The sequence below is a fragment of the Plecotus auritus genome (assembly GCF_963455305.1).
Source record: "Plecotus auritus genome assembly, chromosome: 3".
In the NCBI taxonomy this organism is placed as follows: domain Eukaryota; kingdom Metazoa; phylum Chordata; class Mammalia; order Chiroptera; family Vespertilionidae; genus Plecotus; species Plecotus auritus.
In genome coordinates, this window is record NC_137772.1 from 111,400,036 (window position 1) to 111,425,509 (window position 25,474).

The 25,474-nt window shown below is 41.2% G+C and overlaps 1 protein-coding gene and 1 pseudogene across 2 annotated transcripts in view; one reads left to right on the forward strand and one right to left on the reverse strand.

Annotated features, from left to right (window-relative positions):
- The window catches only part of FAM168B (family with sequence similarity 168 member B), a 416,235-nt gene that overhangs the window by 243,824 nt on the left and 146,937 nt on the right, over positions 1-25,474 (forward strand). The gene's annotated exons all lie outside the window — the stretch shown is intronic.
- Positions 18,618-25,474, reverse strand: part of LOC308244119 (isoleucine--tRNA ligase, cytoplasmic-like) — a 14,803-nt pseudogene continuing 7,946 nt past the window's right edge. The window contains exons 2-3 of the transcript in view: positions 18,880-22,387; positions 18,618-18,738 (exon numbers count right to left, since the gene is read on the reverse strand). The product of the transcript in view is annotated as an isoleucine--tRNA ligase, cytoplasmic-like (transcript). The remainder of the gene's footprint in view (positions 18,739-18,879; positions 22,388-25,474) is intronic.

Sequence of the window (25,474 nt, forward strand, 5' to 3'; positions counted from 1 at the left end):
AACTTTGGGACAACACAAAACAAAACAACATCCGCATAATAGGCGTTCCAGAAGGAAAGGAAGCTGAGAAAGGAATAGAAAACCTCTTTGAAGAAATAATGACAGAAAATTTCCCTGATATAGGCAAGAAAAAACCCACACAAATCCAAGAAGCTCTCAGAGTCCCAAGCAAAATGAACCCCAAAAACCGACGCCAAGGCACATTATAATTAAATTGGCAAACACCAGCGACAAAGTAAGAATCTTAAAAGCGGCAAGAGAGAGACAGAAAGTTACATACAAAGGAACCCCCATCAGACTAACAACTGATTTCTCAACAGAAACTCATCAGGCCAGAAGGGAATGGAATGAAATATACAAAGTCATGCAAAGGAAGGGTCTGAATCCAAGAATACTGTACCCAGCAAGGCTATCAATCAAAATTGAAGGTGAAATCAGGAGCTTCAAAGACAAAAAAGGACTAAGGGAATTTATTACCACCAAACCAGCAATGTAAGAAATGCTAAAGGGTCTGCTGTAAAAAAAAAAGAAATAGGAAGCGAAGAAGGAACACAGGGGTAAAGAATAGGAATGGCGACAAATAAGTACCTATCAATAATAACTTTATTTATTTATTTTTTAAATAAATCTTTATTCAGATTATTACAATTATTTCTCCTTTTTCCCCCCATAGCTCCCCTCCACCCAGTTCCCACCCCACCTTCTGCCCTTACCTCCCCCACACTGTCCTCATCCATAGGTGTATGATTTTTGTCCATTCTCTTCATGAACCCCCCATACCCCTTTCCCCCTGAGAATTATCAGTCCACTCCCTTTCTATGCCCCTGATTCTATTATATTCACCAGATTATTCTGCTCCTCAGGTTTTTAATTCACTTTTTTTAGGTTCGCTTGTTGATAGATATGTATTTGTTGTTCATAATTTTTCTCTTTACTTTTTTCTTCTTCCTCTTCTTTAATACCTTTCAGCATTTCATATAATACTGGTTTGGTGGTGATGAACTCCTTCAGCTTTTTCTTATCTGTGAAGCTCTTTATCTGCCCTTCAATTCTGAATGATAGCTTTGCTGGGTAGAGTAATCTTGGTTGTAGGTTCTTGCTATTCATCACTTTGAAAATTTCTTGCCACTCCCGTCTGGCCTGCATAGTTTCTGTTGAGAAGTCAGCTGACAGTCGTATGGGTGCTCCCTTGTAGGTAATTAACTGTTTTTCTCTTGCTGCTTTTAATATTCTCTCTTTGTCTTTTGCTCTTGGCATTTTAATTATGATGTGTCTTGGTGTGGTCCTCTTTGGATTCCTTTTGTTTGGGGTTCTGTGGGCTTCCTGGACTTGTAAGTCTATTTCTTTCACCAGGTGGGGGAAGTTTTCGGTCATTATTTCTTCAAATAGGTTTTTAGTATCTTGCTCTCTCTCTTCTTCTGGCACCCCCATAATTCTGATGTTGGTACGCTTGAAGTTGTCCCAGAGTCTTCTTACATTATCTTCAACTTTTTGGATTTTTTTTTTTTGCTTTTTGCTTTTTCGGTTGAGTGTTTTTTGCTTCTTTGTATTTCAATTCTTTGACTTGATTCTTGTGTTCCCCTATTCTGTTTCTGGGTCTCTGTATAATATTTTTTATTTCAGTCAGTGTATGTTTAATTTCTAGTTGGTCCTTTTTCATATCTTCGAGGGTCTCGTTATATTTATCGGCCTTTTCTAGGATATTCTTAAAAAGTCTTATAACGGTGGTTTTGAATTCTATATCCAGTCGTTTGTTTTCCTCCATTTCTTTCGTTTGTGATCTGATTCTTTGACCCCGCATTTTCACTGATTCCCTGAGTTGGTAAGGTAGATTTGTGTGCTAGGTTTCCAATATGGCCCAGTGGGTCTGCTTCCCCAGTTAACCTGAGGTGGACACTCTTGGTGCACCCCTTTGTGGACTGTGTGTACAGCCTTGTTGTAATTAATTCTTTATTGTTGTTGGTATCACTGGGAAGAATTGACCTCCGGGTCAGTTGGCTGTAAGGATCAGCTGTGTCTATGCTGGGAGAAGTTCGGTGCTGGAGACAGCCTTATAGGATTAGACTTGCCAAATTGCAATAGCCTCTGTGCTCAGCTTGGATGGGGTGGAGCCTCAGTCTTGGCTTCCTGTCAGCCCCGCCCCTGCGCGCACGTGCGCTTTCAGTCCTCCGCCTTCCCCAGCTCGAGTCTCCGCCTGAGAGTCCAGACTCCCCCCACAAGAGCGTGGGTCCCCAGGGGCTCGCCTGGAACCGAGGTTCACTGCAGTCAGAACTGGGGCACAGTGCCGTCAGAAGCCTCTGACTCCCCTCCACCAGGGAAAGCCCGCAGCAACCTCCGCAGCCCTTGTGCGCACTGGCGCGGGCGCGCTTTCAGTCCTCTGCCTTCCCCGGATCCCGAGTCTCCGCCCGAGAGTCCAGACTCCCCCCACAAGAGCGTGGGTCCCCAGGGGCTCGCCTGGAACTGGGGTTCACTGCAGTCAGAACTGGGGCTCAGTGCAGTCAGAATCCTCTGACTCCCCTGCACTAGGGAAAGCCTGTGGCAACCCCCGCAGCCTTTGTGTGCACCGGCTCGAGCGCGCGTGTGCACTTTCAGTCCTCCGCCTTCCCCGGCTCCCGAGTCTCCGCCCGAGAGTCCAGACTCCTCCCACAAGAGCGTGGGTCCCCAGGGGTTCGCCTGGGACTGGGGTTCAGTGCAGTCAGAACTGGGGTTCAGTGTTGTCGGAGGCTTCCTTCCCCCTTCCGCCAGAGGAAGTCAGCCAGGCTCTCAGCCGCCCTTCCTCTCTGCGCGCACAAAGCCCCTTTGCCGTACCTCCAATTCTCTGTGAGCTTTTCTCCTTCCTTCTAGTTGTAGAATTTTCACTCAGCCTGCTTTCCTGTGGTTCTGGATGGTGTCCGTTCTGTCTTTTAGTTGTAGTTTTGAAATTGTTGTGCGAGGCAGCAGTTTAGGTGTTTACCTATGCCGCCATCTTGGTTTCTCCTCAATAATAACTTTAAATGTAAATGGATTAAATGCCCCAATCAAAAGACATAGGGTAACGTATTGGATAACAAAACACGACCCATATATCTGCTCTCTACAAGAAACCCACCTCAGAAAAAAAGACGCACATAGACTGAGGGTGAAGGGATGGAAAAAAGGCAAATGGAAATGAAAAAAAAAAGCTGGGATAGCAATACTTATATCTGACAAATTAGATCTCAAAGTGAAGGACATAACAAAAGATAAGGAAGGCCACTTCATAATACTAAAGGGAGCAATCCAACAAGAAGAAATAACTCTGGTAAACATATATGCACCCAATACAGGAGCACCCAAATACATAAAAAAAAAAACTCCTAAGGATATCAAGGGAGAGACTGACAGCAATACAATCATAGTAGGAGACTTTAATACCCCACTATCACCATTGGAAAAATCCTATAAACAAAAAATCAGCAAAGAAATATCAATCCTAAATGACTCACTAGACCAGATGGAATTAATTGACATCTTCAGAACATTTCACCCCAAAGCCACAGAATATACATTCTTTGCAAGTGCACATGGGTCATTTTCAAAGATAGATCATATGTTGGGACATAGGCAAAGTCTCTTCAAATTCAAGAAGATAGAAATCACATCAAGCATCTTCTCAGACCACAGTAGCATAAAACTGGAAATCAACTACAATAAAAAAAAAACCAAAGAAATCAAACACATGGAGACTAAACAGCATGTTATTAAACCATGACTGGGTTACCAGAGAGATCAAAGAAGAAATAAAAAACATCATGGCAACAAATGACAATGAAAACACTACAATCCAAAATCTATGGGACACAGCGAAAGCAGTCTTGAGAGGGAAGTTCATAGCTCTACAAGCCTACTGCAAAAAACAAGAAACAATGGTAATAAATTACCTAACCCAACTACTCAAAGAGTTAGGAAAAGAGCAACAAGAAAAGCCCAGTATAAGCAGAAGGAAGGAAATAATAAAGTTCAGAGCAGAGATAAACGACATAGAGACCAAAGAAACAATACAAAAGATCAACAAAACCAAGAACTAGTACTTTAAAAGGATAAACAAGATTGATGAACCTCTAGCCAGGCTCACCAAGGAGCAAAGAGAGAGGACCCAAATAAACAAAATCAGAAATGAAAGAGGTGAAATAACAACAGATCCCGCTGAAATACAAATGATTGTTAAAAAATACCATGAACAACTCTATTCCAACAAACTGGACAACCTGGAGGAAATGGACATATTCCTAGAAAAATATAACCTTCCAAAACTCAATCAGGAAGAATCTAAACAGCTCAACTATGAAAGAAATTGAAGCAGTCATCAAAGCGCTTCTGGCAAACAAAAGCCCGGGGCCAGACGGCTTCACAGGAGAGTTTTACCAAACATTCAAGGAAGAACTAAAAACTATCCTCCTCAGACTATTCCAAAAAAGTCAACAGGAAGGAACAATTCCAAGCTCGTTCTATGAAGCCAGCATCACCCTAATACCAAAACCAGATAAAGACAACACAATGAAGGAGAATTACAGGCCAATATCCCTCATGAATGTAGATGCCAAAATCCTCAACAAAATTCTAGCAAATCGGATCCAGCAGTATATCAGAAAGATCATACACCATGACCAAGTAGGGTTTATCCCAGGAATGCAAGGATGGTACAATATCCACAAATCAATAAATGTGATACATCACATAAACAAATTGAAAGATAAAAATCACATAGTCATATCAATTGATGCAGAAAATGCATTTGACAAAATCCAACACCCTTTCTTGATAACTCTCAACAAGGTGGGAATAGAAGGATCATACCTCAACATAATAAAAGCTATATATGATAAACCCACAGCTAACATCATACTCAATGTGCAAAAACTAAAACCATTTCCCCTAAGAACAGGAACAAGACAGGGATGCCCACTCTCACCACTCCTGTTTGACATAGTACTGGAAGTATTAGCCATTGCAATTAGACAAGAAGAAGAAATAAAAGGCATCCAAATTGGAAAAGAAGAAGTAAAGTTGTCCTTATTTGCAGAGGACATGATATTGTACATAAAAAACCCAAAAGACTCCATCAATAAACTAACAGACTTAATAAATGAACTTGGCAATGTAGCAGGATACAAAATTAACGCCAAGAAATCTATGGCATTTCTATACACCAACAGTGAACTTACAGAAAGAGAGACTAAAAAAGCAATCCCATTTTCCATCGCACCAAAAAAATTAAGATACTTAGGAATAAACCTAACCAAGGAGGTAAAAGACTTATACTTGGAAAACTACAGGACACTGAAAAAAGTGATAGAGGAAGACGTAAACAGATGGAAGAACATACCATGTTCATGGATTGGGAGAATCATCATCATTAAAATGTCCAAACTACCCAAAGCAATCTATAGATTCAATGCACTCCCCATTAAAATACCAATGGCATATTTTACAGACTTAGAAAAAACTCTCCAAATATTCATCTGGAATAAAAAGGACCCCGAATAGCCACAGCAATCCTGAGAAAGAAGAATAAAGTAGGAGGGATCTCAATACCAGATTTCAAGCTGTATTACAAAGCCACTGTCCTCAAAACAGCCTGGTACTGGCACAAGAACAGACATATAGATCAATGGAATAGAATAGAGAATCCAGATATCGACCCAAACCAATATGCGCAATTAATATTTTACAAAGGAGGCATGAGCATACAATGGAGTCAAGACAGTCTCTTTAATAAATGGTGTTGGGAAAATTGGACAGATACATGCAAAAAAATGAAACTAGATCACCAACTTACACCATACACAAAAATAAACTCAAAATGGATAAAGGACTTAAATATAAGATGGGAAACCATAAAAATACTAGGGGAATCCACAGGCAGCAAAATCTCAGACATATGCCAAAAGAACTTTTTCACTGATACTGCCCGTAGGGCAATGGAAGCCAAAGAGAAAATAAACAAATGGGACTACATCAAAATAAAAAGCTTTTTCACAGCAAAAGAAACCATCAACAAAACAACAAGAAACCCCACTGTATGGGAGAACATATTTGCAAATGTTATCACTGATAAAGGTTTAATCTCCAACATCTACAGGCAGTTTATACAAATGATCCAATAAAAAATGGGCAACAGACCTAAATAGAATCTTTTTGAAAGAAGACAGAAGGAAGGCCAAGAGACACATGAATACATGCTCAAAGTCACTAATTATCCGAGAGATGCAAATCAAAACCACAATGCGATACCATCTCATACCTGTCAGAATGGCTATCATCAACAAATCAACAAACAACAAGTGTTGGAGAGGATGGGGAGAAAAAGGAACCCTCGTGCACTGCTGATGGGAATGCAGACTGGTGCAGCCACTGTGGAGAGAGAACAGTATGGAGTTTCCTCAAAAAACTGAAAATGGAACTCCCATTTGACCCAGTAATCCCACTCCTAGGAATATATCCTAAGAAACTAGAAACACCAATCAGAAAGGATATATGCACCCCTATGTTCATAGCAGCACAATTTACAATAGCTAAGATTTGGAAACAGCCTAGGTGCCCGTCAGCAGATGACTGGATCAGAAAGCTTTGGTACATCTACACAATGGAATACTATGCTGCCATAAAAAAGAAGGAATTATTACCATTTGTAGGCACCTGGATGGAATTAGAGAACATTATGCTAAGTGAAATAAGCCAGTCAATGAAAGAAAAATACCAGATGATCTCACTCATTTGGGGATAATGAAAAACATTATAAACTGATGAACAAAAAGATAGATACAGAGGCAGTAAAGCATCAAACAGACTGTCAAATTATAGCGGTAAGGTTAAGGAGAGGTGGGGGAAATAAGAGATCAACTGAAGGACTTATATGCATGCATATAAGAGTAACCAACGGATGCAAAACATTGGGGGGTGAGGGCATGTATGGGAGTGGGGTGGGGCGGCAATGGTAAGATATGTACACATATAATACCTTAATAAAAAAAAAAAAAGAAAAGACACTAATATTCTTAACTTTCAACTCCAGCAAATGAAGGTCCCTATACAAAACCAAACCTTCTCATTTATGCTATTATTGTAAAGGTCTAAGACGTTGGAAAAGTGGTTGTTACAAATTTAAGCACTTCAGGCACCATTAGCCTTCTAACCAGCCTTTTAATGTTCTCCTAATTCCCAATGATGGGGCTCTGAGCAACTACAGGGGCTCTTCCTAATTTTCCTTCTTAATTGCCTTTGAAAAACTATTCTCCAGATTGGGAATGAATTTACATGAGAGCCATACTTTCAGTGCTCAACCCCACTCACTTCTATAATGAAGCCCCTGTCTCAGAGTATTAAAACATTTAAAATAGGGGCAGAATCTCTATTAAACTTAAACAGGTTCCTGTCTCTAAACCCTTTCATTTTTTGTTTGGGCCCTTGGAAAGATACTCACCTTTTTCTTCTTTGTTCCTCCTCCCTATTTATTTATTAGGCTGAGACTTCTTAGAGGAGTATCAAGCCATAAGGTGGAAATAATTCCAGAATTTGACATTAGCCATCAAAGTAGCTAATCAGCCCTAGATGTTGTGGCTCAGTGTTGGAGTGTTGTCCTGTGCACTGAAGGGTTGTGGGTTTAATTCCCAGTCACATCAATGTGTTTTTTTTTTCTCTCTCTCTCCCTCTCCCTTCCTTTCTCTAGAATCAATGAAAAACATATCCTTGGGTGAGGATTAAAAAATATATAGCCAATCAGGTGAATTAAATGTCCCTTTGATATCTTTTATTTGCTCTATTTCAAATGGCACTGTAGCTAAATCTGGGAGCACTAATCATTTGTCCCTATTGAATCAGCTACCATCCTCTTTATGGGCAAAATCTCCAAATGATATTCACAGAATCAATGGTGCACCTCCTATCAAGACTCAAAAAGAGCCCTCAAAACCCCTTCCCAGAATAAATCCATCAATAATAGAAGAGTACAAGACTCAGGGCCTCATTTTCCCTTACACTACTCTCTGTAATACACCTATATTGCCTATGAGAAAACCCAAGAACCAAGAGTGGTGGTTTGTGTAGGATTTCTGAGCAATGAACAGCATTATTATCCCTTAACACCCTGTTGTGCCTAACCCTTATATGATACTAGTGTCCATTCCAACTCAATGCAAATTCTTTACTGTAATTGACTTGTGATGTGCATCTAGTAGATGGAGCTAGCCAATACCTATTTGCCTTCACTTAGAAAGGAAAACAATCCTTATTTCCCACAAATCCTGAAGGCTAATCTGGGCGATATAAAGTTCCATACAAGTTCTATTTTGTTGTAGTATGTGAATGACTTGCTTCTTTGTTCTTCCAGGCCTCCTCAATGAAAGACAGCAATCACTTGCAAAATGTTTTAGCCTTTAAGGGACATAGGTCATTAAGGAAAAGCTGCAGTTTGCTCAAACCTAGGTTAGATATTAAAAGAATCTGATATAAGAACAAGGGCTGCACCTTGATCCATAGGCTTCATTGGCTCATAATTTTTCCAAAATCCCCAAACTGAGCATCAACAGTGAGGTTTTCTTGGGCTAGATGGTTATTGACAAAATTGGGCCCCAAATTTCTCTCTTATGGACAAGCCTCTATGTTTAACTAAAGAACAACAACTCTGACCCAATTTTATGGGAAGGAGAGGATAACAGAGGCTTTAAAACCTTAAAAAAGTGTTTAATTAACCAACCTGTCCTTGGACACCCCAACCATCAGATTACTATTTTCCTTCTTGAACAGGAAAAGGAAGGGAATGCCGTTGGGGTGCTCACCTCAAAACACAGGGACCACTATCAATCTATAGCATATTACAGCAACTTGATGTTGTGGCATGGTAATACCCTCATTGTCTTTGAGTCATTACTGCCACTGCACTTTTGGTTAAGGTCACTGGGGAAATTGTTGTGAGATTCCTTTTAACCATCTTTGTAACCCATGAATAGAAGCCCTCCTGAGTTCACAACATTCTTTTTTTTAAATTTCTTTATTGATTAAGGTATTACATATGTGTCCTCATCCGTCCATTAACCCCCCAACCCCCCCCCCCCCAACTCATGCCCTCACCCCCCTGGTGTTCATGTCCATTGGTTAGGCTTATATGCATGCATACAAGTCTTTTGGTTGATCTCTCCTCCTTTCCCCCACCCTCCCCTACCTTCTCTCTGAGGTCTGGCAGTCTGATCGATGTTTCTCTGCCTCTGGATCTGTTCCTGTTCATCAGTTTATGTTGTTCATTATATTCCACAAATGAGTGAGATCATGTGGTATTTGTCTTTCTCTGACTGGATGATTTCACTTAGCATAATGCTCTCCAGTTATATCCATGCTGTTGCAAATGGTAAGAACTCCTTCTTTTTTACTGCAGCATAGTATTCCATTGTGTAGATGTACCACAGTTTTTAATCCACTCATCTGCTGATGGGCACTTAGGCCATTTCCAAATCTTAGCTATAGTAAATTGTGTTGCTATGAACATAGGGGTGTATATAGCCTTTCTGATTAGTGTTTCTAGTTTCTTGGGATATATTCCTAGAAGTGGGATCACTGGGTCAAATGGGAGTTCCATTTTTAGTTTTTTGAGGAAACTCCATACTGTTCTCCACAGTGGCTGCACCAGTCTGCATTCCCACCAGCAGTGCCAAAGAGTTCCTTTTTCTCCACATCCTCACCAACACTTCTCATTTGTTGATTTGTTGATGATAGCCATTCTGACCGGTGTGAGATGATACCGCATTGCTGTTTTGATTTGCATCTCTTGGATGATTAGTGACTTTGAGCATGTTTTCATATGTCTCTTAGCCTTCCTTCTGTCCTCCTTCAAAAAGTGTCTATTTAGGTCCAGTGCCCATTTTTTGATTGGATTGTTTATCTTCCTTTCATTAAGTTGTATGAGTTCCTTGTAAATGTTGGAGATTAAACCCTTATCGGTGATGACATTGGCAAATATGTTCTCTCATGCAGTGAACTTTCTTGTTGTTTTGTTGATGGTTTCTTTTGCTGTGCAAAAGCTTTTTATTTTGATGTAGTCCCATTTGTTTATGTTCTCTTTAGTTTCCATTGCCCTAGACAGCCGTGGGCAAACTACGGCCCGCGAGCCGGATCCGGCATGTTCAGCTGTTCTATCTGGTTCTCTTGCTCTCCCCTCCGCTCCTTTACTTTGAATTTATATTAGTTCACACAAACACTCCATCCATGCTTTTGTTCTGTCCCTCCGGTCCAGTTTAAGAACCCATTGTGGCCCTCGAGTCAAAAAGTTTGCCCACCCCTGCCCTAGGAGCAGTATCAGTGAAGAAGTTCCTTCGGCATATATCTGAGATTTTTCTGCCTGTGGATTCCTCTAGTATTTTTATGGTTTCCCATCTTATGTTTAAGTCCTTTATCCATTTTGAGTTTATTTTTGTGTATGGTGTAATTTGGTTGTCTAGTTTCATTTTTTTGCATGTATCTATCCAATTTTCCCAACACCATTTGTTGAAGAGACTATCTTGACTCCATTTTATGTTCATGCCACCTTTGTCAAATATTAATTGGGCATAGTGGTTTGGGTCGATTTCTGGGTTCTCTATTCTATTCCATTGATCTATATGTCTGTTCTTGTGCCAGTATCAGGCTGTTTTAAGAACAGTGGTTTTGTAATAAGCTTGAAATCTGGTATTGAGATCCCACCTACTTTGTTCTTCTGTCTCAGGATTGCTGCAGCTATTCGGGGTCTTTTTTTAATTTTTTTATTATTCCAGATGAATTTTTAAAGAGTTCTTTCTAGGTCTGTGAAATATGCCGTTGGTATTTTAATGGGATTGCATTGAATCTGTAGATTGCTTTGGGTAGTATGGACATTTTAATGATGTTGATTCTACCAATACATGAACACGGTATGTTCTTCCATCTGTTTACATCTTCCTCTATCTCTTTTTTCAGTGTCCTGTAGTTTTTTGCATATAGGTCTTTTACCTCCTTGGTTAAGTTTATTCCTAGGTATCTTAATTTTTTTGGTGTGATGGTAAATGGGATTGCTTTTTAAATCTCTCTTTCTGTAAGTTCACTATTGGTGTATAGAAATGCCATAGATTTCTTGGCGTTAATTTTGTATCCTGCTACATTGCCAAATTCATTTATTAAGTCTGTTAGTTTTTTGATGGAGTCTTTTGGGTTTTTTATGTACAGTATCATGTCATCTGCAAATAAGGACAGTTTTACTTCTTTTCCAATTTGGATGCCTTTTATTTCTTCTTCTTGTCTAATCGCAATGGCTAATACTTCCAGTACTATGTTGAACAAGAGTGGTGAGAGTGGGCAATCCTGTCTTGTTCCTGTTCTTAGGGGAAATGGTTTTAGTTTTTGCCCATTGAGTATGGGTTTATCATATATGGCTTTTATTATGTTGAGGTATGATCCTTCTATTCCCACCTTGTTGAGAGTTTTTATCAAGAAAGGGTGTTGGCCCTGGCCGGTTTGGCTCAGTGGATAGAGCGTTGGTCTGCGGACTGAAGGGTCCCGGGTTTGATTCCAGTCAAGGGCATGTACCTTGGTTGCGGGCACATCCCTAGTAGGGATTGTGCAGGAGGCAGCTGAATCGATGTTTCTCTCTCATCGATGTTTCTAACTCTCTATCCCTCTCCCTCTGACTTCCTCTCTGTAAAAAATCAATAAAATCTATTTTAAAAAGTAACAGAAAGGGTGTTGGATTTCGTTAAATGCTTTCTGTGCATCAATTGATATGACTATGTGATTTTTATCTTTAAGTTATGTGGTGTATCATGATTATTGATTTGTGGATATTGTACTATCCTTGCATCCCTGGGATAAATCCTTCTTGATCACGGTGTATGATCTTTCTGATGTACTACTGGATCTTTGTTGAGGATTTAGACATCTATGTTCATGAGGGATATTGGCCTGTAATTCTCTTTCATTGTGTTGTCTTTATCTGATTTTGGTATTAGGGTAATGCTGGCTTCATAGAAAGAGCTTGGAAGTGTTCCTTCCTCTTGAATTTTTTGGAATAGTCTGAGAAGGATACGTTTTAGTTCTTCCTTGAATGTTTGGTAAAACTCCCCTGTGAAGCCATCTGGATCAGGGCTTTTGTTTGCTGGAAGCTTTTTAATGACTGTTTCAATTTATTCCATATTTACTGGCCTACTGAGATGTTTAGATCATTCCTCATTGAGTTTTGGAAGGTTGTATTTTTTTAGGAATATGTCCATTTCCTTAATGTTGTCCAGTTTGTTGGAATAGAGTTGTTCATAGTATTTTTTAACAATCCTTTTTATATCTATGGGGACTGTTGTTATTTCTCCTCTTTCATTTCTGATTTTGTTTATTTGGGTCCTCTATCTTTGCTTCTTGGTGAGCCTGGCCAGAGGTTCATCAATCTTGTTTATCCTTTCAAAGAACCAGCTCTTGGTTTTGTTGATCTTTTTTTTTTTTTTTTTTTTTTTTGTATCTTTGTCGTTTATCTTCACTCTGATCTTTATTATTTCCTTCCTCCTGCTTACACTGGGCTTTTCTTATTGTTCTCGTTCTAACTATTTGAGTTGTAGGGGTAGGTAGTTTATTACCATTGTTTCTTCTTTTTGGAGTAGGCTTGTAGAGCTATGAATTTCCCTCTCAAGACTGCTTTCGCTATGTCCCATAGATTTTGGATTGTTGTGTTTTCCTTGTTGTTTGTTGCCATGATGTTTTTTTATTTCTCCCTTGATCTCTCTGGTAACCCAGTCATTGTTTAATAGCATGCTATTTAGTCTCCATGTGTTTGATTTTTTTGGATTGTTTTTATTGTAGTTGATTTCCAGTTTTATGCCATTGTGGTCTGAGAAGAAGCTTGTTACGATTTCTATATTCTTGAATTTGAAGAGACTTTGCTTGTGACCCAATATATGCTCTATCTTTGAAAATGAACTATGTGCACTTGAGAAGAATGCATATTGTGTGGTTTTGGCGTGAAATGTTCTAAAGGTGTCAATTAATTCCATCTGGTCTAGTGAGTCATTTAGGATTGATATTTCTTTGCTGATTTTTTGTTTAGAGGATTTGTCCAATGGTGATAGTGGGGTATTAAAGTCCCCCACTATGATTGTATTGCTGTCAATCTCTCCCTTTATATTCTCCAAGAGTTTTTTTAAATGTATTTGGGTGCTCCTGTATTGGGTGTGTATATGTTTACCAGAGTTATTTCTTCTTGTTGGATTGCTCCCTTTAGTATTATTAAGTGGCCTTATTTATCTCTTGTTATGTCCTTCACTTTTAGATATAATTTGTCAGATGTAAGTATTGCTACCCCACCTTTTTTTCCAGTTCCATTTGCCTGAAAAACCTTTTTCCATCCTTCACCCTTAGTCTGTGTGCGTCTTTTTTTTCTGAGGTGGGTTTCCTGTAGACAGCAGATATATGGGTCATGTTTTCTTACCCAATCCATTACCCTATGTCTTTTGATTGGGGCATTTAATCCATTTAAATTTAAAGTTATTATTGATAAGTGCTTATTTGTCTCCATTTTTATTCTTTACCCTTGTGTTCCTTCTTCGCTTCCTATTTCTTTTTTTTTACAGCAGACCCTTTAGCATTTCTTGCATTGCTGGTTTGGTGGTAATAAATTCCCTTAGTCCTTTTTTGTCTGTGAAGCTCCTGATTTCACCTTCAATTTTGATTGATAGCCTTGCTGCATAAAGTATTCTTGGAATCAGACCCTTCCTTTGCATGACTTTGTATATTTCATTCCATTCCCTTCTGGCCTGATGTGTTTCTGTTGAGAAATCAGTTGCTAGTCTGATGGGGGTTCCTTTATATGTAACTTTCTGTCTCTCACTGGCTGCTTTTAAGATTCTTACTTTGTCATTGGTGTTTGCTAATTTAATTATAATGTGCCTTGGTGTTGGTCTTTTGGGGTTCATTTTGTTTGAGACTCTGTGAGCTTCTTGGATTTGTGTGGGTTTTTTCTTCCCTATATCAGGGAAGTTTTCTGTCCTTATTTCTTCAAACAGGTTTTCTATTCCTTGCTCAGTTTCCTCTCCTTCTGGCACCCTTATTATGCGGATGTTGTTTTGTTTTGTGTTGTCCCAAAGTTCCCTTAGGCTCTCCTCCTGCTTTTTAATTTTTTTTTCTAGAAGCTGCTCTACTTGGGTATTTTTTCCTACTTTGTCTGCTAGCTCACTGATGCAGTTTCCTGCTTCTTCTAGTCTACTCTTGATACTTTCTACTGAGTTCTTTTAGCAGCGATGTCATTTTTCATTTCTTCTTGGTTCTTCTTCATTTCCTCTTGGTTCTTGCTCATATTGTTGAATTTGTCTTCCATTCTTTTCAGCCACCTTATGACCATTTCTCTGAATTCTTTTTCTGGAAGGTTGCTTGCCTCCATTTCGTTTACTTCCTTTTCTGGTGATGCCTGCTTTTCTTTCATATGCGGTCTGTTTCTTTGTCTCCCCATGATCTCTCTTCTCTGGATGTCTGGTTATGTAGTTCTCTCTTCCTTGCATTGATTGAAAGGCACAAAATACAACACAACAATGCACAATGCACAAGGCACTGAACACAAATTTATTCACGATATTAATAACCTCAAATAAAGGTGACCACCAGAGAAAGGAGAATTAGAGGATAAGAAAGAAAGAAGAAGAGAAAAAAAAGGAATGGAAAAATGAAATTGGGTAAAGGAAAAACAACGTAAGAGAGAAAAGAAAGAGAATAAGAAAAAAGAGGGGAAAAAAACGATTTATATGGGGAGAAAATGCCAATAGAACAGCCACTAATCCCAACAAATGCCAGCAACAAATACCTAGAGGTGAATGCAAACTACAAACAACAACTAATATCAAGTGAGGCGAGGGAAAACAGAAGCAAAAAACAAACAAAAACAAAATGAAAAAGCAAAACAACTCACACACAAGCTTAAATAAACTGATATAATCAACAATCAAGGAAACAACAACAAAAGGACAAAAAGGAAAAAAAATTTTGGATAGTGAAGAAAGAGAAGAGAGAGGTATGTATAGACTTGGAGCAGGGGATTGGAAATCAGGTATATAAGTAGGGTGAAATTTTAACAGGGGGTAAAAAGAAGTAATAGGGAAAATCTAAAGCAGGAATAGGGTAAGAGAAACAGGACAACAAAAGGGGAAAAGTGAGGAAGAGAGTGTTGGCATAAAGGTAAAGTTTAGATAGAGTAAAATGGTGCTAAAGGAAAGATGAAAATTGAATGTAGAACACTAATCTCAAAGTAAAATAAAGATAAAATAAAATTTCACTTTTTAAGAAAAGGTAAAATAGTAGTAGTAATAATACTGATTGAAAATAAAAATGTAATGATTAAAAAAGTAAAATCAAGTGAGGAAAAAAGAAAAAAAATTAGTTTCTTAAGTAAAAGATGAAAAAAATAAAAAAATAAAAATGAAAATGTGCAGTAGTGAAGGTCATTCACTTCCTCTCCTGTTCTGTTTGGCACACCTATTTCCTAGTCAGGACAGTATTGAAGTACCCTGCTTTCCACTGCTCCTCAGTGTTGTAGGCCACAGTCCTGATTTTCAAGCAGGCAGTAGGTTTTTATTTCTTACTAGAGGCCCGGTGCACGAAATTCGTGCATGGGGGTGTGTGTGTCCCTCAGCCCAGCCTGAACACTCTCCAATCTGGGACCCCTCGAGGGATGTCCGACTGCCCGTTTAGGCCCAATCCCACTGGGCCTCACAATCCAGGACTGCTGGCTCCCAACTGCTCGCCTGCATACCTTCCTGATTGCTCCTAACTGCTTCTGCCTGCCAGCCTGATCACCTTCTAACCACTCCCCTGCCAGCCTGATTGATGCCTAACTGCTCCCATGCCAGCCTGGTCACCCCTAACTGCCCTCCCCTGCAGGCCTGGTCACCCCTAACTGCTCACTCCTGCAGGCCTGGGTCCCTCCTAACTGCCTTTCCCTGCAGGCCTGGTCGCCCCCAACTGCCCTCCCCTGCAGGCTTGATTGCCCCCAACTGTCCTCCCTTGCAGGCCTGGTCCCTCCCAACTGCCCTCCCCTGCTGGCCTGATAGCCCACAACTTCCCTCCCTTTAAGGCCTGGTCCCTCCCAACTGCCCTCCCTTGCTGGCCATCTTGTGGTTGCCATCTTGTGTCCACATGGGGGCAGGATCTTTGACCACATGGGGGCAGCCATCTTGTGGTTTGGAGTGATGGTCAATCTGCATATTACTCTTTTATTAGATAGGATAGAGGCCTGGTGCACGGGTGGGGGTCAGCTGGTTTGCCCTGAAAAATGTCCCGGATCAGGGTGGGGGTTCCCTTGGGGCATGGGGCGGCCTGGGCGAGGGGCCTGTGGTGGTTTGCAGGCCGGCCACACCCCCTGGTGACCCAAGCAGAGGCCCTGGTATCTGGGGTTTATTTATCTTCTACAATTGAAACTTTGTAGCCTGGAGTGGAGCCAAGCCTTCTGCTTGCTCCGTGGCGGCAGCCTTTTTTGGGGGGATTTATGTATCTTCTATAATTGAAACTTTGTGGCCTTAAGCGGAGGCCTGGGCTGGCCAGGGTGTGTGGAAAGCTTGGCTTCCTCCATCACCGGGGGCAACCCTAGACTCCTGCTCTTTCCAGCTCCGTGGCTGCCGCCATTTCTGTTTGGATTTATGTATCTTCTATCATTGAAACTTTGGAGCCTTGAGTGGAGGCCTAGGCCGGCCAGCGCAGGCGGAAAGCTTGGCTTCCTCCATTGCGGGGGAAACCCAAGCCTCCCTCCTGCTCTCTGTGGCTGTAGCCATCTTGGTTGGGTTTATTTGCATATTCACTGTGATTGGCTGGTGGGCGTGGCTTGTGGGCGTGGCTTGTGGGTGTAGCAGAGTGAGGGTTAATTTGCATATTACTCTTTTATTAGATAGGATACTCCTTTATTTGTGTTTACACAAGAGTCAATTTGTGATTCAACCCCTGGTTGGCAGTGTTTCTGGATTGACCTCTGGGTCTATTCGCCCTCTCTAGCTAGTATTTAGATTTTGTTTTCCTTGTGGCACTTAATATCGGTTTGGGGAAAAGGGCCACCCCAGAGGTGGTTCTCTGATCTCCACTCCCCGCTCTGATCCCCAGATTCCACAAAAACAACTTTCCCCTGCAGTCTCCTGGATGTCCCCAATTGGGTGATCCTATGCACTGGGCTTAGCAATCAGAAGCAAGGATCCAAACAGAAAAAAAGAAAAAAAGAGAGAGAAAAAAGAGCCAGAGCAAGCGTGCGAACCTCAGTGCTGTGTGCAAATCTGTGCGGTCTCCTTTCCCCATGGCTCCAAGCAGCCGGCACACCCCCAAAATCTCTAGGCTATCCTTCTGTGCCCAGTTCAGCTATGGGTTGCTTTTTAGAGTTCCCTTCTGTTAGCAGCTCTGAGGACCCCCTTCCACATTCATGGATCACGCCAGCCCCAATGGCCATGGATTTTTCTGGTCGCAGACTTCCCCATGTCCTTCAGCTCCCACAGTGCACATTTCTCTCTCCTGCCTGGACCACAGGCCTCACCTTATCTCAGGTGAAATCTGACCTTTCGTGAGGGGATGCAGAGCTCCTCTGAATCTGCGTGCTCATGCCACTTTGGAACTGGTGTTCTTGGGTTTGCAGCTGTTCGCTGGGTGCCATAGTTGTAGATTTTCAGGCTTCTGATAACATCCACTTTCCCCTTCAAGATGGAGCGGTCTCCGTGTCAGAGCTGGTCACTATGGGAGGGAACCCAGCAGCAGTGGGGGCTGCCCAGTCAGGGGAACCCTGTCCGGCCATCCCCCACAGTCTTCTGGAGTATAGCTGTCCCTCAACTCACTACCAAACACTCCCCGTGCGACCACACACTCTCTCTTTGTTCTCTCATTCACACAGTATCTTGCAGTTTGCCTTCCTGTCAGCAGCCATCTTCCCTTCCTTTTTTCAACGTTATGCCACTTTAATAACTTTCTCCCTCTATACTTAAGGAATTCAAGTACAGAAATAAACTCTAGTGCTGAGGTAACATTGCAACCTTCTCCCAACATGTTAAATGTGAATATTGCTGTGAGGTTTCAAGCTACCTGATGAATGAATATCACATTGTTACAGAAGACCAAAGAAAAACAAGCAACGCTTAGAGAAAGGGGAGTTACATTTTATTATAATTATGCTCAGGCCCAGAGAAAAATGTGTCTTTCAAATTCTGAGCCCCCCACATGGATAAAACTGCCTATTTATACTGTTTCTAGTTCTTTGTCTCCCAAATTTGGAATGAGTCTTCCGGACCTTCTGAGAAAGAAGGCCTGTGTGCTGGGAAGGGGCCATGAGACCATATCTCAAGACCTGTCCTGGTGCCAGCATTGACAACTCAGTCTGGGGCATAGTTTATGGTCTCTCTCGAATTGAATAGTCTTATTTTCCTATTATTTAAGCAAGCAAGCAAGCGTTTACAGAAGCCAAAATCACAGGGTTAAAATTTCAAACAGCAGTTTTTATATAAGATGGATGCTTCAATGTCACATTTAGACCAAAAGCAGCTCGTTTAGACCAAATGCACCTGAAAGGAATATTTTTAATATATGAATATGTAAGTGTGTGTGTTTGTGTGTGTGTGTGTGTGTGTGTAGGGAAAGGTTGATTGAACCACACTGATAACAGAAATTTAGAAGTCAACCATTGTTGGAAATACAGAAACATACACAGTCTTCGTGTTCAAAGTCTTCAGGAAAATTTCTTCTGTAATTTCATCCATTTGAGTCTCATTCAGAAATAGCTTTAGCTTCCTGCTGCAAAGGCCAAACATCTTGGCTGCCTTCACACAGAAGACCTTCATAGTCACCTATAGTGACCTTCATAGTCACTCACGTCTATTCTGCCCAAGTGGGTTTTCCAGCAGGTAGGTGCCCACTTTTCCCATTAAACACTCTTGTGGGTTTGCATTCAGGACCTGTAGGTTGATATACTGACAGAGAAGAGTACTAGGACTGTCAATCACAGAGGGAGCTGGTCCTTCAGTCACACACAGCATATTTCCACTAAGACTCAGTAAATCAGTTTGGTTTTGTATTTCTGTTTCCCTGTGGAAGAGTGCCAGCTCTGTATTTTTCACACCAAAAATGCTAGTAACAACACTCTTCAACTTTAGGAGGTCTAATCGATTATTGCCTTTTGGATTTTCCAGAAGCAGTATTCCACCTTGCTCACTGCCATTTGCACAAATGTGAAGAGTGACATATGCACAAGCAGGGCCAGGTGTGGAGGATCCCCTGGTGAGTGTAATTTCCAGGTCAGACCCCTTGAACTGCATTTTTCTTGAATAAGGATTTTATCTGATGTAGGGACTGGATATGGTTTCAAGAGGGCCTTTATGGTGGCAAATGTGAACTCCAGGTGGCTTTCAATAATGGTGCTCAGATAATTTCCTTCAGACTTTGCTGTGTAATAAACTGTTATTTCACCTATGGGAACCAGATTGCACTTTTTGCGAAGTTTCTGGATGCGATTGATGACTTCCTGAGCCACCCCTTGATCCACCATTGCCTGGTCGGGGTGATATCTAAGAGAACCAAAGCCTGTGCAACTGAGTGTGCTTCAAACTGAGCTGTCTCAATTGTGGCTTGATTAAAGGTGTACATGAGGAGAATGTCATCTTCATGTAATTCATGGCCTTCCACAACAATGGTTCCATGCTTCTGCTACTCCTCCAGCTTCTCACTGCTCAGCTGCTTGATGGATGTCATCACTACCTTGAAGGCTCCCGTCAGCCGCTACCCCAGGATCATGTGATCTGGCTCTGCCCTTAGGCAAATACCATACTTGTTTTTATCTGTAGACAGTGTAACTTTTCGAACATTCAACTCCTCAATAATATACTTCTCTGAAGACCTGATGTCATCAAGAGCTTCCGGATCTTGATGGATAACCACTATTTCTTTCAAATGATACTTTACTGGAATAGTTTTGCGGTCATGAATCACTCGCCCAAGTTCAATCACAGACTGCATTCTAGATACTGCACTCTCGGTTTTCTTGTCAATCAATTCCTCTGGAACACAGGGCAGCATGAGGTAGTGGATGCTGAGTGTGTCCTTGTCCTGGACAGAAACAGGGTCAATCAGCATCTTAAGATTCTGGCACATCAATTCAGTAAGAAAAGGTATATACGGCACCATCAGTCTGCACAGAGAAAGAACACTGAACAAGGTTTCCAGGGCCATAACAATTCTCCATCCAGCTTTCACCCTTTAATCTTTGGCGGTTATTTCTGACATAGCAATTGGTCAGAACATCGACAAACTTGACCAGGCTGGGCACCACAGTATAGAGCCTATAAGCTGCCATTTCAGTCTCAAAGAAGGCAATGGGCGACTGCATGAAGGACAGGACCCACTGGTCTGTGATGTTGGCACTTTAACCGTGTTCTCATTGTAGAGGGATTCCATTTCTTCCTCCTTCTGCAGCCTTAGGACATTCTGGATGAACAAGCCATAGTCATTGTACCAAGGGAGTAGCACGTCCTTCAGAACATCGCTAACACCTTCCTCCTTAAAGTGGAGGTTTTCTGCTCTCACCACAGGGGAGTTAATCAGATACAATCTGAGGGCATCAGCACCATATTTATGGATGATGGAAAGTGGATCTGGATAATTCTTTTTTTGTTTGCTCATTTTCTGGCCATCACTTGCAAGGATGAGCCCATTCACAATCACATTCCTGAAAGGTGGTTATTCAAAGAGAGCTGTGGCCAGCACCAGGAGAGTGTAAAACCATCCTCTGGTTTGATCAATGCCTTCAGCAATGAAGTCTGTGGGAAATGAATCTTCAAATTCCTTCTTATTTTCAAATGGATAATGAACTTGAGCATAGGGCATGCTGCCACTCTCAAACTAAGTCAAACACTTCAGAGATGTGATGCAGCAATCCCTTCCCACAGCGTGAAGGAATGGCTAGATGGTCAATGTTCTCTCTGTGGAGATTTGATATCTTCTTCAAGTTCTGCCATTGATCCAATGCATACTATCTCCTTGAAGTCCTCGCTGACCCACAGCGGGATGGGGGTGCCTTCGTATCTGTTTCTGGAAATTGCCTAGTCACGCACATCTTTCAGCCAATTTCCAAATCACTTTTCTCTTACAAACTCTGGGGCCCAGTAACATAGGTCATTGTTCCCCATCAGCTGGTCCACCATGTGCTCAACCTGCACAGACCAACTGGGGGCCACTTTGTAGATGAGGAGAGTATCTGACCTCCAGGAGAAAGGGTAGCTATGAGTGAAGGTGCTGGCAACAAGAAGTTGGCCTTGTTCCTTCAGGGTCCTGATGATATTTTTGTCAGCATCCTTCACATACTGTTCCATGAAATTTGTTACTTCTGCTGTGAAACAGCTTGAGGCATCCACAGGGCACACAGGGACAGAATCTTTCTGAATGATGTTGAAGTCCATACAGACCTGATAGTCATCAGCACCAAAGTAGGGAGCTTGATGTACAACCCCAGTGCCTTCTTCCTCCCTCACATAGTTGTCAACAAGCACTGTAAAAGCGCCATTCTATTTAAACTTCACAAAATAGTCAAACAGGGGCCTGTATTTCTTGCCCTGGAGAGAGGCACCTGGAAATCTTTCAAGGATCTCATAGTCACTCTCCAATTTATAGAGGGCCGGTAATCTGACTTCCATTAAAATGAATGATTTTCCTCTGACAACATCTTTAATCTTTACATACTGCATATCTGGATTAAAACAGAGGGCAAGGTTACTAGAAAGAGTCCAAGCAACCAAAGATATATTTTCATCTTCCTCCAAAGGAAAGGCAACAAATATTGAAGGATCTTGAGCATCCTTGTAATTGTGAGATTCAAAGTTGGAAAGTGGAGTGTTGCATGCAGTGGGGGCATAACTTTCATACCTCTATAAACAAGGCCTTTATCATAAAGTTGTTTGAAGACTCACCAGACAGATTCCATGAATCCTGGATAGAGTGTTTTATAGTCATTGTCAAAGTCAATTCATCAGCCAAGTCTGGTAACAGTAGACTTCCACTCAGTAGAATATCTCATCACAATTACTTGGTACTGATTGTTATACTCCACTTTGGCTACATCCTCTGGTCCTCTGATTCCTAGGATCTTATCTATTTCATATTCCACAGGTAAGCCATGACAATCCCATCCAAATCTTGGTGGTATAGTGGTGAGCATAGCTGCCTTCCAAATCTTCTGTCAACATCCAACCCACTCTGGTGAGCATATCTTTAATTGTCCCTGCAAGTATATGTCCATAGTGAGGCAGTCCAGTTGCAAAAAGAGGCCCATCATACAAAGTAAATTTTGGCCTATGTTTTGACAGCTTTAGGTATTCTTGAAAACAATTAAATTCGGACCAGAACTACAAGATTTTCTCTTCTTCAGCAGGAAAATTGATGTTTTCTGGAACTTATTGAATCATTTTGTTGCTGAGAGCCCCGCCCAGAGCCTGGGAAGAACCCTTTTGCACATTTTTTTTTTAAATTGGATTGTTTGTTTTCCTTTTGTTGAGTTGTATGAGTACTTTATATATTTGGGATATTAACCTCTTATTAGATGTATCATTGGCAAATATGTTCTCCCATACAGAGGGTCCCCTTTTCATTTTGATGGTGGTTTCTTTTGCTGTGCAGGAGCTTTTCATTTTTATGTAATCCCATTTATTTTCTCCTTAGTTTCTTTTGCCCTAGGAGATATACCCGTAAACATATTGCTATGTCTGATATTTTACTGCCTATGTTCTCCTCTAAGATTTTTATGGTTTCATGCCTTACATTTAAGTCTTTTATCCACCTTGAATTTATTCTTGTGTATGGTATAAGCTGGTGGTCTAGTTTCATCTTTTTGCATGTGTTTGTCCAGTATTTTCAGCACCATTTGTTGAAGAGGATGTCTTTATTCCATTATATGTTCTTGCCTCCTTTGTCAAATATTAATTGACTATAAATGTTGTGCGTCAATTTCTGGGATTTCTGTTCTGATCCATTCTAATATATAAAAACCCTGGGTCCATCACATCTGCAATGACCAGGAGGCTCCACCGTTTGCCAGGGTGCATGTGCAGCAGGCCAGCAGGCTGAACTACTGACCTCTCGGAGAGAGAGAGAGAGGCAGGGCTGATCAGTAGTGGCAGTGGCTGCTGGTGAGGCTGGGAGAGAGAAGCAGGGTGACCAGACCCTACTTCTCTCTCCCTTGTCAGCAGCCAAGCCTCTCTCTCTCTCCCAGAGGTCATCAGTTCAGCCCCTTGCCAGCAGCCTGGGGCAGCTGCTAACCAGCCCTGTTTCTATGATCAGGCCTGGAGATAGATGCGGAGATGCTGACTGGCATAGAAACCGATCAATGAGAACCAAATCTGGGTGAACTGTGACGAGCCAATGGCTGCCTAGGAAGTGGAGCTTTGGACGCTGACTGGCATGGAAACTGACCAATCAGAACTAAATTGGCTGGCAGAAGAGGGCAGTTGGGGGTGAGATAAGGATGGCAGGTGAGGGCAGTTAGGGGCGATCAGGCAGACAAAGGCAGTTAGGGGCAATCAGGCTAGCAGGGGAGGGCAGTTGGAGGCAACCAGGCCAGCAGGGGAGGGCAGTTGGTGGGGACCAGGCTTGCAGAGGAGGGTAGTTAGGGGCCATCAGGCCAGCAGGGGAGGGCAGTTGGGGGTGAGATCAGGCCAGTAGGGGAGGGCAGTTGGGGGTGAGATCATGCCAGCAGGGGAGGGCAGTTAGTGGCGATTAGGCAGGCAGGCAGAGGCAGTTAGGGGTTATCAGGCAGGCAGGCAGGTGAGCAGTTATGAGCCAGCAGTCCCAGATTGCAAGAGAGATGTCCAACTGCCGGTTTAGGCCCAATCCCACAAGGGTCTCCAATTGAAGAGGGTGCAGGCTGGGCTGAGGGAACCCTCCCTCCATGCACGAATTTCATGCACCCAGCCACTAGTGTTGAATAAGAGTGGTGAAAGAAGACATCCTTGTCTTAATCCTGTTCTGAGGGGAAACAATTTCAGTTTTTGCCCATTGAGTATTATGTTGGCTGTAGGGGTTTCATATACTGCCTTCATTATGTTGAGGTATGATCTCTCTATTTCCATTTTACTGAATTTTTTTTTAAAAGGGTGCTGGATTTTGTGAATGCTTTTTCTACATATATTGATTTGATCATGTGGTTTTTATCTTTCAATTTGTTTATGTGATCTATCACATTTATTGATTTACAAATATTGTACCAGCCTTACATTCCCAGAATAAATACCACTTGATTATGGTATGTGATCTTTTTAATATATTACTGGTTCTGATTTGCTACTATTTTGTTGAGAATTTTAGCATCTGTATTTATCAGGGATATTGGCCTGTAATTTTCTTTCTTTCTAATGTCTTGATCTGGTTTTGGAATTAGGATAATTCTGACTTCGTAAAAAGAGTTAGGCAGTGTTTCTTCCTCTTGAATTTTTGGGACTAGTTTGAGGAGGATAGGTCTTAGTTCTTCTTTGAATGTTTGGTAAAATTCACTTGTAAAACTATCTGGTCCAGGACTTTTGTTTGCTGGAAGTTTTTAAATTATTGCTTCAATTTCATCAGTTTTTATTGGCCTACTCAGGTTTTCTGATTCTTCCTGATTGAGTTTTGGAAGATTGTATGATTCTAGGAATTTGTCCATTTCTCCCAGGTTGTCCAGTTTGTTGGCACATCATTGTTCATAGTATTTGCTTATTGTATTTCTGTGGTGTTCGTTGTTAGATCACCACTTTCATTTCTGATTTTGTGTATTTGGGTCCTCTCTCTTGGTTTCTTGATGAGTCTGACCAGGGGTTCATCAATCTTGTTTATGTATTCAAAGAACCAGCTCTTGACTTTATGGGTTTTTTGTATTTTTTTTTCTTTTAGTCTTATCTCATTTATTTCCACTATGATTTTTATTATCTCCTCCCTTCTACATCCTCTGGGTTTTTCTTGCTATTCTCTTTCTAATTCATTTAGTTGTAGAGTTAAGTAGTTTATTAGTCCTTTTTCTTGTTTCTTGAGGTAGGCCTGTAGTGCTATGAACTTCCCTCACAGGATTGCTTTCACTGTGTCCCATAGGTTTAGGGTATTTGTGTGTTCATTTTCATTTATTTCTGGAAGTTTTTTTATTTCTTGCTTGATCTCATTGCTAGCCCATTTATTTTTTAAAATAACATGCTGTTTAGCTTCCATGTATATGAGTGTTTTTGATATTTTTTTATTGTAGTTGATTTCTAAGTTCATGCCATTGTGATCCGAGAAGATGCCTTATATTACATCAATCTTCCTGTATTTGTATATATTTGTTTTATGCCATAATATGTGGTCTATCTTTGAGAATATTCCATGTGCACTTGAGAAGAATCTATATTCTCTTGCTTTGGGGTGAAATGTTCTGTAAATATCAGTTAGATGCATCTGATCTACCGGTAGTGTGTCATTTAAAGTCTCTGTTTCCTTGTTAATTTTTTGTCTGGAAGATCTATCCAGTGTTGTCAATGGG